We start from the raw sequence: 14,042 nt of genomic DNA, 5'->3' as shown, positions 1-14,042 counted from the left end.
GGAGGAAAAAAAAAGTGGGATATGGTAGATAGAATGCTATCATTAGGGTGGAGAAGATCTGGGTTCAAATCTCACCTACTAGCTGGGTGATATCGGGTCTCAGTTTCTTGAAAAAGATAAATAAATACCCACCCTACAATCCAATCCTCCAGTCCACTGGACTCTCGATAAAGCAGTTTATTCACCTACGTTTGAATGCTGTCATCCCCAGAAGAAGAGTAATACCAGCTCAAGTGCTTCCTGGCTTTCGGGTTGGCAAAGTGTATTATCTCCTATGAAGCTCACCTCCACAGAGTAATTAAGAAATCACTGAACCACGTTTCCTCGTGGGTCTTTGACCACAAAAAAAAAAAAAATCAAATCCGCCACCTGCAGTGGATCGGTATTGGCAAATACGGATGCCTAAAGAGGCTTCCCTTTTCAGTCTGAGAGTCATCATTCGTTTTCCCACAGGCTGCTGAAAAATAAATGAAATCTTTCTTTTCAAAGATGATTCAACCATTTATTGTGAACCTGACCCCAAGCTGAAACTGTATTTACAGTGAGTAGGGCATTGTATGAGGGTGGGAAACCCCTCTGCATTAATCTCCCATTCAATCAACCAACTCCACAATGGATGCTCACACAGGAAGCTGTCACTGTAAGGAGAGCCTTGGGCTGCCACCCGGCGAGACTCCTGCCCCGGAGAGGGTGTCAGAGCCTAGGAAATGCCATTCATGGCCTGGGATGGCCAAGATGTCCACCTCACCAAAACCCGTGCTTCCCAAGCGGCCTGGAGGACAACGACCTTCCCAAACCCTTCTTCATCCTCCTCCAGATTATTACAAAGGCAAGAAAAATTTCTCGAACGGCCATTCCAATTTTTGTATGACTTCTCAGAGCATCCTTTTGTTGTGGAAAAAAATGACATCACGAAAGGCATGTAATTCATTCCTGAAATGAATTTTTAAAATAGCCCACACACAAAAAAGTGGTTTTAATTAAAAAAAAAAAAAAAAAAAAAAAAAAAAAGCTCATTCACTTGGTATTTATTGACCGAATATTGAGGTTTGGATGAAAACCAACACTTATTTATTTTCTAGGTAGAAAACTGTCTATGAAAGCATTAAGTACCATGTCTCCACTGCAAATTGTTTCAAGGAAATGTCTTAAGAAAACAGGGTGGGGTGGAGGGAGCTGGATGGCTCAGTGGTTTGAGAGCCAGGTCTAGAGATGGTCCTGGGTTCAAATCTGGCCTCAGACATTTCCTAGCTGTGTGATCCTGGGTAAAGGTCCAGGTCACTTAAAGTCAATTGTCTAGCCCTTACCACTCTTCTGCCTAAGAAATGATACTTATTATCAATTCTAAGACAATCCTTGGAAGATAAGGGTTTTTTTAGAAATAGCAATGGAGTGGATTTCCAAGCTACGTGATCAGGGACAAATCACTTACCCTTTGAGGGGCCCTCCATTTCTTCATCAGTAAAATGGGGAGAAGGGGAGAGACCCACCTGCCCCAACCGCTTCTCAGGGATACTGTGTGACACCAATGGAAATATATGTAACAGAACTTTGGGATGAACATTAAGAGAGAATACAAAATGGCACCAGGAGAAGGGAGAATGTCTACCTTGGTCATCAAAAGAACCAAATGTAGAAACAAAACTACAAGGAATTGTCAACAAGATACAACTGTTCTGGGCTGTTGTTTTACATGTGATATTTTCAACCCATGTAGGCTCCTAGAAATAAATAGGGAGAAAAAATGGACTCTTTTGTCATTTTTGTGGCATTGGGGTACCAGTGAGGGGAGAGAAGCAGACGGCAGCCTAAGGTCCAGGACTTAATCCTGGCTCTCACGCCGATTGTGGGGATGATGCAGGAGCAATGACTTTAGCTCCCACTAACTGGACACTCAGGCTCAACCTAGGATTCCAGTCTGTCCAACCATAAAAAGGAACTAGACAAGTCTTTGAAATCCTTTCATTCCAGGAACCTGATGGGAATTTGCTGTTGTACTCTCAGGGAATATGTCTCTGGAGAGGTGACCTAGATTGGTGAATAAAGCCCTGGGCTTGAATCTGGGGACGTGGGTTTGAATCCTACCTATGGAACCCCTGGTGGAATGAATGTGGGTCTTGGGAGTCATAAAACCTGAATCGCTGATCCCTTCTCTGCTGGGTAGACCTGGGCAAGTCAATCGACCTCCCTGCATCTCAATTTCCTCCTATCTAAAATGGACTCGGTGATTTCCAAGATCTCTTGAACTCTAAATATATCATTCTGTTAAGTCATTTAACTTATTTGCACTCAGTTTCCTCCTCTGTGAAATGAGTAATAATTCCCAGAGTATCTACTTCATCAGGTGAGATAATGTACAGTAAGTGCTTTAAAAGCCTTAGAATACTATGTAAATATGATTCATTTTCATCTCGATCATCAGTACTTCAGTCAACCATCCTGGAAGGACATTTAAGACAAAAGCTATAAAGTGACCACAAAGCCCGGGGAGAATTATTTATTGCCACTCCAGAGCCCAATATAAATAATACCACTAACTCTCCTCAAATAATAATTTGTGTGCCATAAAAAGATTAAATTTACTACAGAAGAAGGGCAGCTACATAGCTCAGTGGATAGTCAGGTCTGAAGACAGGAGGTCCTCAATTCAAATCTGATCTCAGACACTTCCTAGCTGTGTGACCCTGGGCAAGTCACTTAAATCCTACTAACTAGCCCTTACTGCTCTTCCACTTTGGAATCAATACATGATCTCAATTCTAAGGTGAAAAGTAAAAGAGTTTTATAAAAGAAAAAGTAAAGTGATACAGAGCAAATAATGTAGATCCACGTAGAAAATGATAATAATTTTAAGTGAAATCAACAGATAATGATGACCAAACTCTGGTCAGTGACGCCAGTCTTTGTCCAAAGGTTTGTTCCTCCTTTCTGATATCAATTGATAAACTGAACAGAAGAGAAGAGAGGAGTCAGAAAAAAAACTGAACCCACAAGTGAGTGCTGGATAACCCCTCAAAACATAACTAAATGTGTCTGAAAGAATCCATCTCACCTTCTACAAAATGCCTCTTCCAGTCTCCCTTAATGCTACTTATTGCCTTCCCTCTGCTGATTGTTTCCAAATAGCCTGTCTGCTTATCTGAACTTGATTATTTGCCTGTTGACTCCACGTGAGATTATGAGCTTGTTGAGAGAGTGGAAACTGGGCTTTTTTGTCTTGGTTTTAGAGCGGGAGTCTCTGCCTTTCTTTGTCTCATCAGCATCCAGGAAAATGCCTGGACTATCAAAGATGCCTAATAAGCTTTTGTGAATTTTACTTGTTGACTCTTTGATAAGAGTTTCTGGGAAAACTAGAAAAAAGGTAAAAATTAGGCTTAGACCAACAATATATTCAAAACAGCTATGTGACTGAACTGCAAAGATCATGCCGTTAAAAAAAAAAAAAAAAGAATAAATTGTGAATGTTACCTGTAGACTGTGAACAGAAAGGCATAATTTTTATGAATGTGTTCATCTCCCAGGTGTTGCCTTCTGGGTGGGGACACTTGTGGATGGGATTTGTTATGCAGATGTAAGAGATTTCTGATTTTGGTTGTGTACAATCTTCTTTTTCTTTGTATATGGAAATGCTTGTTTTGTTTTATAAAATTTGGAATAAAATAAAACAAAACAAAAATTAGAAAAGAAGCTGGCCGGATTCATTTCACAGCTATGGGATGAATTTTTAACCCAACTAGAGAAAGAGGCAATTCTAAGACATGAAACAGAAATTTTTATGCAAATATAATTGTGCCTAGAATTTTAAAAACATTCATATAGTCACTAGAGGGAAAAAGTTTGTATCAAATATCTCTGATAAGAGTTTGACATCCAAGTTTATATATACAACTAACAGAAACATGCAAGACCAAAAGTTATTCCCCAATGGATTAAAGGTTAGGAACAAACTGTTCTCGAAAGAATTATAACTATTAACGACTATATAAAGACTCCTCCAAATAACTAATAATAGTAGAAACACAAATCAAAACAAGCGAGGTTTCACCTCACACTCAGCAAACTGGAAAAGATGACATGAAACCAGCATCTCAATGCTGGAAGATGGTGCAAAAACAAACACATTAATGCATTGTTGGTAGAGCTGCAAGTTGGTACAATCCCTTTGGGAAGCCATTTGAAACTACGCAAATAAAGTGACCCAGAGATTCTGCAATTAGGCATATGACAAAAAGAAAGGCTCCATATACATCAAAATGTTTATCACGGCACTTTTCTTAGTAGAAAAGACACGAAAAAAAAGTAGATTCCCATCAACTGGGAAATGGCTAGAGAAATTCCTCTGTTTGTATCCCCAAAATTTATCCCACTGTCCGGTATACAGAAAGTATTTAATAAATGGCTGCTGCCTGGCTGACTGTAGTACATGAATGTGATGGAAAAGAAATTCCCAATATGATCAATACAGGAGAGTATGGGAAGATTTATGTGAACTGATGTCAAATGAAGTCAACAGAAGTCAACATGATGACTACAACAGTGTAAATGCAAAAAACCAGCACTAAAAAAGAAAAGAAAAAATGAAAACTAAACAGTGAGAAAGTATAAAGAACAGGACTGGCCCCAAGGAAGAGATGGGAGAAGATACTTTTCCCTGATCTTAGCCAGAGGTGGGGGTACACAGATGTGAGATGATGCACATCTTACCTGTCTACCCTATTTTTTTTAACTTTCTTTGATTCCTCATACATATAATCATGGAATGGATGGAATATAAAGAGAATAAATTTTTAAAAATATGTTAATAGGTTTTGCTGAATTTCTTTGAAAAAAATCCTTTGATATAAGGGATGGCTTTTGGGGAGGGAAGAAAGGGATTATCAAGGTGATATAAAAATAAAAGATAACCATCAAAATCTATTCTTAAAAATTAATAAATACCCTGAGATGGTATATGCTGCATAAAGACAGAATATGTCCATTTTTCAAAGAGAAAGTTCAATGCATTTGCTCTAGCTCCTATGTAACCATCTCAATATTCTTGATGAGATCTTTCCTAAGGACTCTCTAGCCCCACGCTCAAACATAAAGGGCCCAGACATTCAGCATGAATTACAAGCTGGGACCTCGTGACTGGGCTGAGAGATGAAGGGATGAAAGAAAGAATGCTGACTTCAGTCCTTGAGCATGTCAGGAATCCAGGATCCCATTGGTGCTCACAGTCCCTCCGCAGACACAGATGATAACATATCTGCCCTTCCGGTCTTTAGTAGATGGTCTTTGTTCATGTCCATGGCAGCCCAAGAGCCAGCCTTCTGCTAGAGGCGACTCTGCCATTGGGGAGAGGCTGGTCCTCAGACACCAGCCACGAGTGGAAGCCTCATCAGCCTGGGAGGATCTGCTTGGGCTTCTCTGGAAGAGCCTCCAAGAAGAGCCAGGCTCCCTTCCACACTAGGAGAGGCCCATGGGTGGTGCGCCATTTGTAACTGAGCCATGCTCTATGAAAGATCCTGAAAGGGAGGCACAACTCAAACACATGTCACAAATTATGTTTTTTTGTTGTGATCTGTATTAAAGCTTCCCCCAAATCTCCAGCTCCTGGCCTCTGCGATGGCCAAGCTGGCCTTCTCTTTCTTTCTGACAACACTCCATCTCCCATTTCTGAACTGGCCAGCCCACACTTCAGGAACATACTTACTCCCCCACCCCCCATTTCTGACTCATCATGTCCTTTTCTCTTCCTTCAAGATGCCATTCAAGCTCTGCCTTTATAGCAAGTCTTCTCTGATTTCTTCTCTTCCCTTTTCTTTTCTGAAGTCTTCTCTTCCCACACTTCCTCGAATTTAACTACTTTGTACATATTTATATTTATATTTATATTCACTTTGTTCTTTGTATATATTTGTATTCCTTTTGCATTTATGCTACCTATATTTATCAGTCTACTTGGTATTTTCTCCATTTGATCGCAAACTCTTTGGGATCAGAGACTGTATTATTCTTTTTAATTTCTACTTTATCTTTTTATTAATTTTAAAATATGTATAATGTTTAATTTTTATCTACTTAAGATACATACTAGCTGTGTGACCTGGGCAAGTCACTTACCCATTTGCCTCAGTTTCCTCATCTATGAAATGAGCAAAAGAAGTTAATAGCAAACCACTTCAGTATATATTTGCTTTGCAACCCTGGGCAAATCACATGACCCTCTCTGCCTCAGTTTCCTCATCTGTAAAATGAGCTGCAGAAGGACATGGCAAACCACTCTAATCTCTCTACCAAGAAAACCCCAAATGGGGTCACAAAGAGTCAGACACAACTGAACAATAACAAAAAAAAATCTCAAGTATTCATTAACTACCTATTTCAATTATTATTAATTAGTGATTGACCAATTTTTACTTTAATATGGCGTAACTGCTCCCTGAAATCAAGGTACAATGCTCACTGTAGCCCTGGTCTTTCTTCTGCCATTAAATAAAGAACATGTTCCGGAAAAAATAAATAACTAATGCCCAAGATGGCAGCCCCTTTGGGGGCAAAAACGAGCTTGAAAAGCTACAGTGATCTCTACAGCAGAAGTAAAATAATTTGCAAACATTTTTTTGGGAACTACGGTCTCTTTTGATAGGGCTGACAGTGTATTTGCTCTGTCATCCTTCTCACCACCTCTCCATCACTGAAGTCTCATGACCCCGGTTTCTTTCCCAAGTGAATAATAACTGCTTTCCAATTGAGCATCTAATCAGAGACTTCAGAGATAAAGCTAAAATCTTCGCCCACCATCCCCAAAGCTCACTGGTCCCTGGAGGAAGATATAACGAATGTAAGAAATTCAGATACTTTGGAAGATTTGTATTAAAGTGATGCAGAGGGAAGGAAGCGCCAAATAATAAGAACAGCAACCACAATAATTTAAATGAAAACAGCCTTTAAACTTCTAAATTCAGATTACAATGCCAAGACCAACCTTGGTTCCATGGATGAAATCTTGCCCTCCTCTTAGCAGAAAGGTGGAAGGCTATCAAATGCACTGTGGCCACTAAGGTGGTTTTTGGTTTGTGGCTTGGGATGGGGTGGAGTGAATGGGTTAAGATGGGATGGGTGGAAATGGCATAGGCTGGGCTGGGCTGGGATAGAATGGGATGGGTTGGAAGGTCATGGGATGGGATGGGATGGGATGGCAGGGGATGGAATATCAGGGAATGGAAAACAGATAAAAGGAGGTTGACTAAGTCAGGGCAAAGAAACACACCTTCCCATTGAAATGACTGATATGTCTCCAAAAGAGAGTCCTTGTAATAGTGTTACTATTCATAAAGATTTTATACTTTATAGTGTGAGTGGGAACATTTTAAACCAGAAATTCAAAGGCAATCACTCCAAAGAATTCATTAAAGAAAAACAACCAGGTGTGTGCTTACAAATATGCAGGCTTATCTTTCATTATCTTCAAAGCAGAAGATAAGTTTTATGGTAAATAGTCACACTGAAACTATGGAAAGAGCTGGCCTTCTTTGAACCCTATTAAGGCTGATCCCCAAAGAGGATGGCTGTACCAGCAGCCGCTGAGTTAAAAGACCTGCAGACACACTCACATGGGGCATGGGGAGCCTGAGACTCATGCAGATTCCAGACAGAGGCAGGTAAAATATCATAATAGATGGACCATGACTCCGTGCAATTAGACCTTTCTTTAAAAATGCTATTTTAGCTGATTTGTTTTGTTAATGTGTCCTTCCTCCCTCCTCCAGATATCTAAAGGAAGGTCAAAAAGAAGGAGGAAAAAAAACAAAAACCTACCAAAGTATCATCTATATCCAAAAGCTGGACTGGAATCTTTTTTAATCACATGATAAATGTCTCTCTAGAAACTGGAGACATTAAAGTCTTAAAAGCCGTAAAAAAAGTCTCTGCTGGCTTTATGCAAGATCTGAACGCGGAGCCTGCAAGGGTGCTGTCTACACTAGAAGATGAACTCATAAGTCAATAAGATCTGTTCAAGAGAACAGAACTATGGACCGAAATGAAGCCACAAGGAATGGACTGAATAGCAAAAGTGTCTGGAGCCATCTACGCCGTCTCCAATTATTGTCTACACTTTTCATGTATTGATCCCAACTAGGTAATAAGCTCTTTGAGGGACAGAGGACAAACTTCTATTTGTTCAACTGACTTGTGATGAACGTTACGTAGTATAAATCATTATAATAGTAGCTCCTGGGCAGCTAGGGACTACAGTGGGTAAAGTGTAGGGACAGGAGTCAGGAGGACCTACGTTCCTAGCCGCAGGACCCTGAGCGAGTCACTTAACTCTGCTTGCCTCAGTTTCCCCATATGTAAGATAATCTGGAGAAAGAAGTAGCGGACTACTCCAGCATCTTCGCCAAGAAAACCCCAAATGGGGTCACAAAGAAGCCCGAGAAACAACTGAACAGCAACCAAAAATAATGGCTTGAGTTTTGATAGCACTTTAAAGTTTGCCAGGCTCACTGGACACTCATGACAGCTCTTATAATTCTCACTCTACATAGGAGGAAATTTTACTTTCCCAGGACACATAGCTGGGGTCAGACAGGATTTGAACTCGGGTATTCCTGAATGCTCTCTCCGTTGCATTACCTATCATGTTTATTGACCAAGTAATTTGTAGTAAGCAGTATAGCATAAGAGACAAAGGGCTGAGCTTTAAATTGGAAAAACCTAGATTCAGGTGTTCCTTCTTACACATGTGAGAACGTGGGTGAGTCAACATGTCTCTCGGGCTATTCTCTAAGATGATCCATGACTGAAAAGTTCTCATTCTTCAGTAATGGAGAATTCCTCCCTACACCCAGGAAATCTCATGATTTTTTTAAAGGGACGAAATATTTTTTTTCCTAATCCGTTACATTTTTAAATTGTTGGTTGCATTACTATGGATGCTAGTCCATTAAAGTTTAATTCCTATAGGAAATTTAGTAGATTCCTCTTAGTATTCAATATGTATATACATGCAAAATACATACATACATACGTATATACATGTGGCACTGAATTACTATTGAATTATAGCTCAGCTACATGTCATAGCTGGGTGACCCTAGACAAGTCATTTAACCCCATTTGCCTAGCCCTTGCCCTCCTGTCTTAGAGCTGTTACTAAGACAGAGAAGTAAGGGTTTAAAAAAAAATAAAGAAAAGAATAAGGCCTTCGGACTTTCTGAGGTCTCAGTTCTCTAATCTGCAAAATGCCCTGGTCTAGATAACCTCCAAAGCTTCTGGATTGGATTAAATTTCCGAGATAGGCATACCCAATAAAAATGTAAGCAAACATATGCTATTATCACAGAGCTAATGGGATAACCAATGGTAAATAAATATTTGAAAAACTGTTTAAACTATTTGAGGATATAATTCTCAAAATGCAACTCTGAAAAACTAAATGGACATACTTCGACTTGACAAAAAATGGCTAAAAATGACCCAATGCAGCCCTGGCAAAGACTTTGGGAGAAGATGCGTTTTAGGACATTGTTGGTGGACTGTACAAATGGGCTTGGAGGTGAGTCTAGCAGCACACAAGTTCAGAAAGGGACCCTGATTGACCCTGTGATCCCATTTCTAGGTAAATGCCCTAAGGAATCACTTTAAAAGGGAGAGGGCAGGGGGCAGCTGGGTAGCTCAGTGGATTGAGAGCCAGGCCTAGAGATGGGAGGTCCTAGGTTCAAATCCAGCCTCAGACACTTCCCAGCTGTGTGACCTTGGGCAAGTCACTTGACCCCCACTGCTCACCCTTACCACTCTTCCACCAAAGGAGCCAATACATAGAAATTAAGGGTTTAAAAAAAAAAAAGGGGAGAGGGCAGAGAGGAGGTCTATGGGTTCCTCTGTTTGTTTTAAATTCATAGTTCTTTTATTTATGATCATGGGAAACCTTCTCTACATGCCAAGTGGATGGAGAAAGAGCTAAACAATTGGTAATGCAATGAATGTGGGTAGGGTACAAAAACTGTTAAATACAAAGATTCTAAAGGAAATGCAAAAACTAGACCAACTGAAAAATTAGAGAAATTGCAGAAGAGAAACTATACTACTTCCTCCTATGCAAAAAGAGAGGGCACTAGGGCTAGCTGCTTAATTTTTATTATTTTGCTAAAGAATGCAAGCTGTTTTGTTTTGTTTTGTTTTTTTTCAACATAAACAGTCCTGGCTATGGGTGATTTTTTTTCTAATCATATTTAGTACTGGCGAAGCTCCTTCAAAATAAAAATAATCTTTGAAAACATGAATTTGTTAAAAATATAATGAATGAATATAATGAAATATAATGGAAAAATATAATGAATGAATAGAAATGCTTGACAAAAAGGACTCCAAAGTAGTAAAGAGGCCAAAGGGGTCTTTGATTTCCCAGGTCCTTGGTTGCAAATTTGGAGACCTGGCATTCCTTACTGAACAGTGTGCCAAACCCCTTCCTCTTCTGAACTGCTATATAGCATCTGATGTATCGTAGCATCTGAGAGACTCAGAGTCATCCTATTTTACCCCAAAGTGACCGGCATAGCACTAGAATCCACTAAGGGACAAAAAGTGAGACCGACAATTCCTGCCCTCTGGGATCAGTTTGGATCAACTCTAAAATTCCTCAAGGGTAGGTAGGGGCTGTGATTTAGCCTCTCTTGGTGGCTCAGCAACTGGAATACAGGAATCAGGAAGATCTGAGTTCCAAAACTGCCACAGGTAATTATTATGTGTCCTCAATTTCCACACCTCAAAACCAGGAAGATCTGAGTGCAAGTTTTACTTCTGTGGGGCCCTAGGCAAGTCACAACCCTTCGGGTTACTCAAGATTATAATTTTCAAAGGTGCTGAGGGAGTTTTCTCACTGAGAATTCCCAATATCCTTGAAATCGCAGGCAGTCCCAGTGCCCTCTCCCTTCTCCCACGCTGGACCCAGGGAATACTAAGACAAAAAAATAAGGAAAGCATCACTGCCCTCCAGGAGATTACTTTTTCCAGTAGCATCACAGATCTGAGACCATGCAGCCATATTCTTTGAGCATCTATCCCCACCGGTACCAAGCAGCAACTATTCTGAGAGGTGACTGACTGTCTACGGTCCAGTTAGCAGGGATGGATCCGCTCCCAGTTCTCTGGCTCCTATGGGAATGGGATCTGAAGCTTTACTCTAGGAGAGAAGCTAAATTGGCTCCTGGAGGGATATATGCTGAGGACGTGGTCATCACAAAACCAAGTCCACCGGGAAGCTTGCCTGGAAGCCCTCTGGGGACCCACTTTCATTAGATGACTAAAATGCAAAGTGAATATTCCACATGAAAATGTATGTGGCTACTTTATAATCCAGAGAAGGTGTTTCCTGCTAATAAATGGAGACTGGTCTGTGCACATTGATAATGCAGAGAAGGGCACACTCCCACTGATGTCCAGCCACCAGTGATGGGTCCCAACAATCATTACTCAGGGCTGAAAATGAGAAGACAAAACAAGTCCTGGGGAAATGGCCCAACATTGGCCCTTTAGGTACACAAAAGAACCAGAATGCCCATCATCCCACAGGATCATAGAATTTGAGCAAAAGGCAACCTTGGGCACCATCTTGTCCACACCTCTCCTTTTACAGATTTGGAGAAGGAAGCCCAGAGAGAGAAAGGGACTTGTTCAAGTTCACACAGATCTTCAGACTCCAAATCCAGAGTTTCTGCCAATCCAGTACCATAATTATGAAATATCTACCCTCTTTCAGATGTCTCAATACTGAGAACATTTTTCTTTTCTTTCAATAGTAACCAAAGGCATCTCCCTTTTCCTTCAAAACTCGAATGTTCTCCTCTCGCGGGTATTAATATCTGACCTATTGAGTCCTAAAGACTCTTTTGGACTTTATCCTGCCTTCTGCTGTGCTCTTTAAAACATCTGATGATTGACTGACTGATAAGAGTGCCTAATAAGTCAGTTAAGTGGCAGAATTTGGATTTGAACTTGGGTTCTCCTGACTTCAAATCCATCTGCTAGGCAGCAACTGGATTTATTATAAGACCAGAGTTCAAATATCTCCCTGGATTCTTACTAGCAGCAATTGAGTAACCACAATGAATCGTAGTTTCCTACATCTGTAAAATGGAGACAATAAGAACACCTACCTCCAAGGATTGGGCAGCTAGGTTGCACAGTGGATAGGACAGTGGGCCAGGAGTCAAGAAGACCCAAGTTCAAATCTAGCATCAGACACTTATTAGAGAAGGAAATGGCAAAACTAGTCCAGTATCTGTGCCAAGAAAACCCTAAGTGGGGTCACAAAATATCAAAAATGACTGAACAACATCAACCTCTATGCATTGCTCTGAGGATCAAATGAGAAAACAGCAGAGCACTTCACGAGCTTTAAATCTATATATATAAATACTAATTATTATGATTATGCTTTCCATAGGTAACACCACCTCCATTTCAAGATGCTTCAAGGTTTTCTTTTTAATGCTTTCGTGTTCCCTTAAATAGACTGACTCAAAATATTCAATCTGAGAATAAACCAACACTCAAAATACTCATCGTCCCCTTAATAAATTGACTCTCGAAATATTCATCTTCCCTTAATAAATCCTGTGAGACCATCTCTATAATCTCCACTTGACAGATGTAGGAGAAAAAGGCTGTGACTTGCTCAGGAATCAGGGAGCAGGGCACAAAGAGGACCGATCACCATCTCCCCATCTTCGGAGCCCAGAAAGGGGACCGATCCTCATCTCCCCAGCCTCTGAGGGGACCGATCCCCATGTTCCCAGCTTCTGAGCCCAGAGGGAGGGGGCTGAGCCTCAGCCCCTAAACCCAGGCTTTATTTTTTAATACCAAGATTACACAGGAAGATTCTTTCACGGTATCTTGGCTCAGCTGGTTTGCCCTTTCCCAGTTTCCTTCAATGACACACTGAAGCTCTCCTTACTCAGAGATCACAGATTGAGCTGGAAGGGGCCTGAGAGAGCAGCATCTGCCCCACCAACATGGGGCGAACCTTTGTAGATACCCAGAAGTTTCAAGAGACCTTTGAAGAACAGAGAGCGAGATGCTGGGGTTTACAAAGCCGCCACGTCCTTCATCTACAAAAGGCGGCTGTTTTCATTAGCATTATTCAAAATGTTCCAGAAATACAGGACTATAATAAAAACTAAGGAAAAGAGATGACATGGCTGGCATTTACAGAGAGCTCGAAGGCTTTGTAAGGAAGCACTTTACAAACATGTCCTCGATGAGAGAAAATGGACTAGCTATCCCTGTAGAACGTCAGCTCTTTGAGGGCAGGGACTTGGGTTCTCGCTCTCATTGTATCCCCAGGACTCAGCAAAGTGACTGGGATAGGGTCAGCATATAAGACATGCCGGCCGACCAGCCTCCTCCCAGACCACTATAAAGTGGAATAAACTTTGAAGGGGCCAAACTCGGGAGTCAGGAAGCCGACTCAAGCCAATGAAGAAGAACCACCTGCAGGGGAACCTGCAGAGCAAGGGGGTCTCAACCTCGGGGACCACGGGCAAATGTCGGGGGTCCCTGAACATGGGGGGGGATCAAATCTTTATTTCACAGTCACTGGTTTCCTTGGAATCCTACCCGCTTTATGTTACGTATTTAAGAACATGATCTAAGAAGGGGTCCACAGACTTCACCAGCCTCCCAAAGGGGTCCAAATCAAGAACTCTACCTGTTGAGGCAATACTTTGATAGAGAATCTGGGCGGCATTTTTTGGATGTGGAGGTTTCTTCCACCTCTAAGATCCTTCATTCCCAGGACACATGAATTCTACTCAATTCAGAATTAAAAAATAATAAATGGCTAGAATGTATCTATTAAGAAAGAAGCCAAGAGAAGGAAGGAGGGAGAGGAAGAGAGGGAGTATGAGAGTGTGAGGAAGGGAAGGGAAGGGAAGGGAAGGGAAGGGAAGGGAAGGGAAGGAGGAAGGGAAAAAGGGAAGGGAAGGGAAGGAGGAAGGGAAGGGAAGGGAAGGGAAGGAGGAAGGGAAGGGAAGGGAAGGGAAGGGAAGGGAAGG

General features: G+C 41.2%; 1 protein-coding gene across 1 annotated transcript in view; it reads right to left on the bottom strand.

Annotated features, from left to right (window-relative positions):
- FNDC3B (fibronectin type III domain containing 3B) overlaps positions 1-14,042 on the bottom strand; it is a 355,299-nt gene that overhangs the window by 291,730 nt on the left and 49,527 nt on the right. The window lies entirely within an intron of this gene.

This window comes from Gracilinanus agilis, chromosome 3 (genome assembly GCF_016433145.1).
Source record: "Gracilinanus agilis isolate LMUSP501 chromosome 3, AgileGrace, whole genome shotgun sequence".
Classification (NCBI taxonomy): domain Eukaryota; kingdom Metazoa; phylum Chordata; class Mammalia; order Didelphimorphia; family Didelphidae; genus Gracilinanus; species Gracilinanus agilis.
The sequence above is the reverse complement of the archived record's forward strand: the minus strand, read 5'-3'. Positions and strand labels throughout refer to the sequence as shown.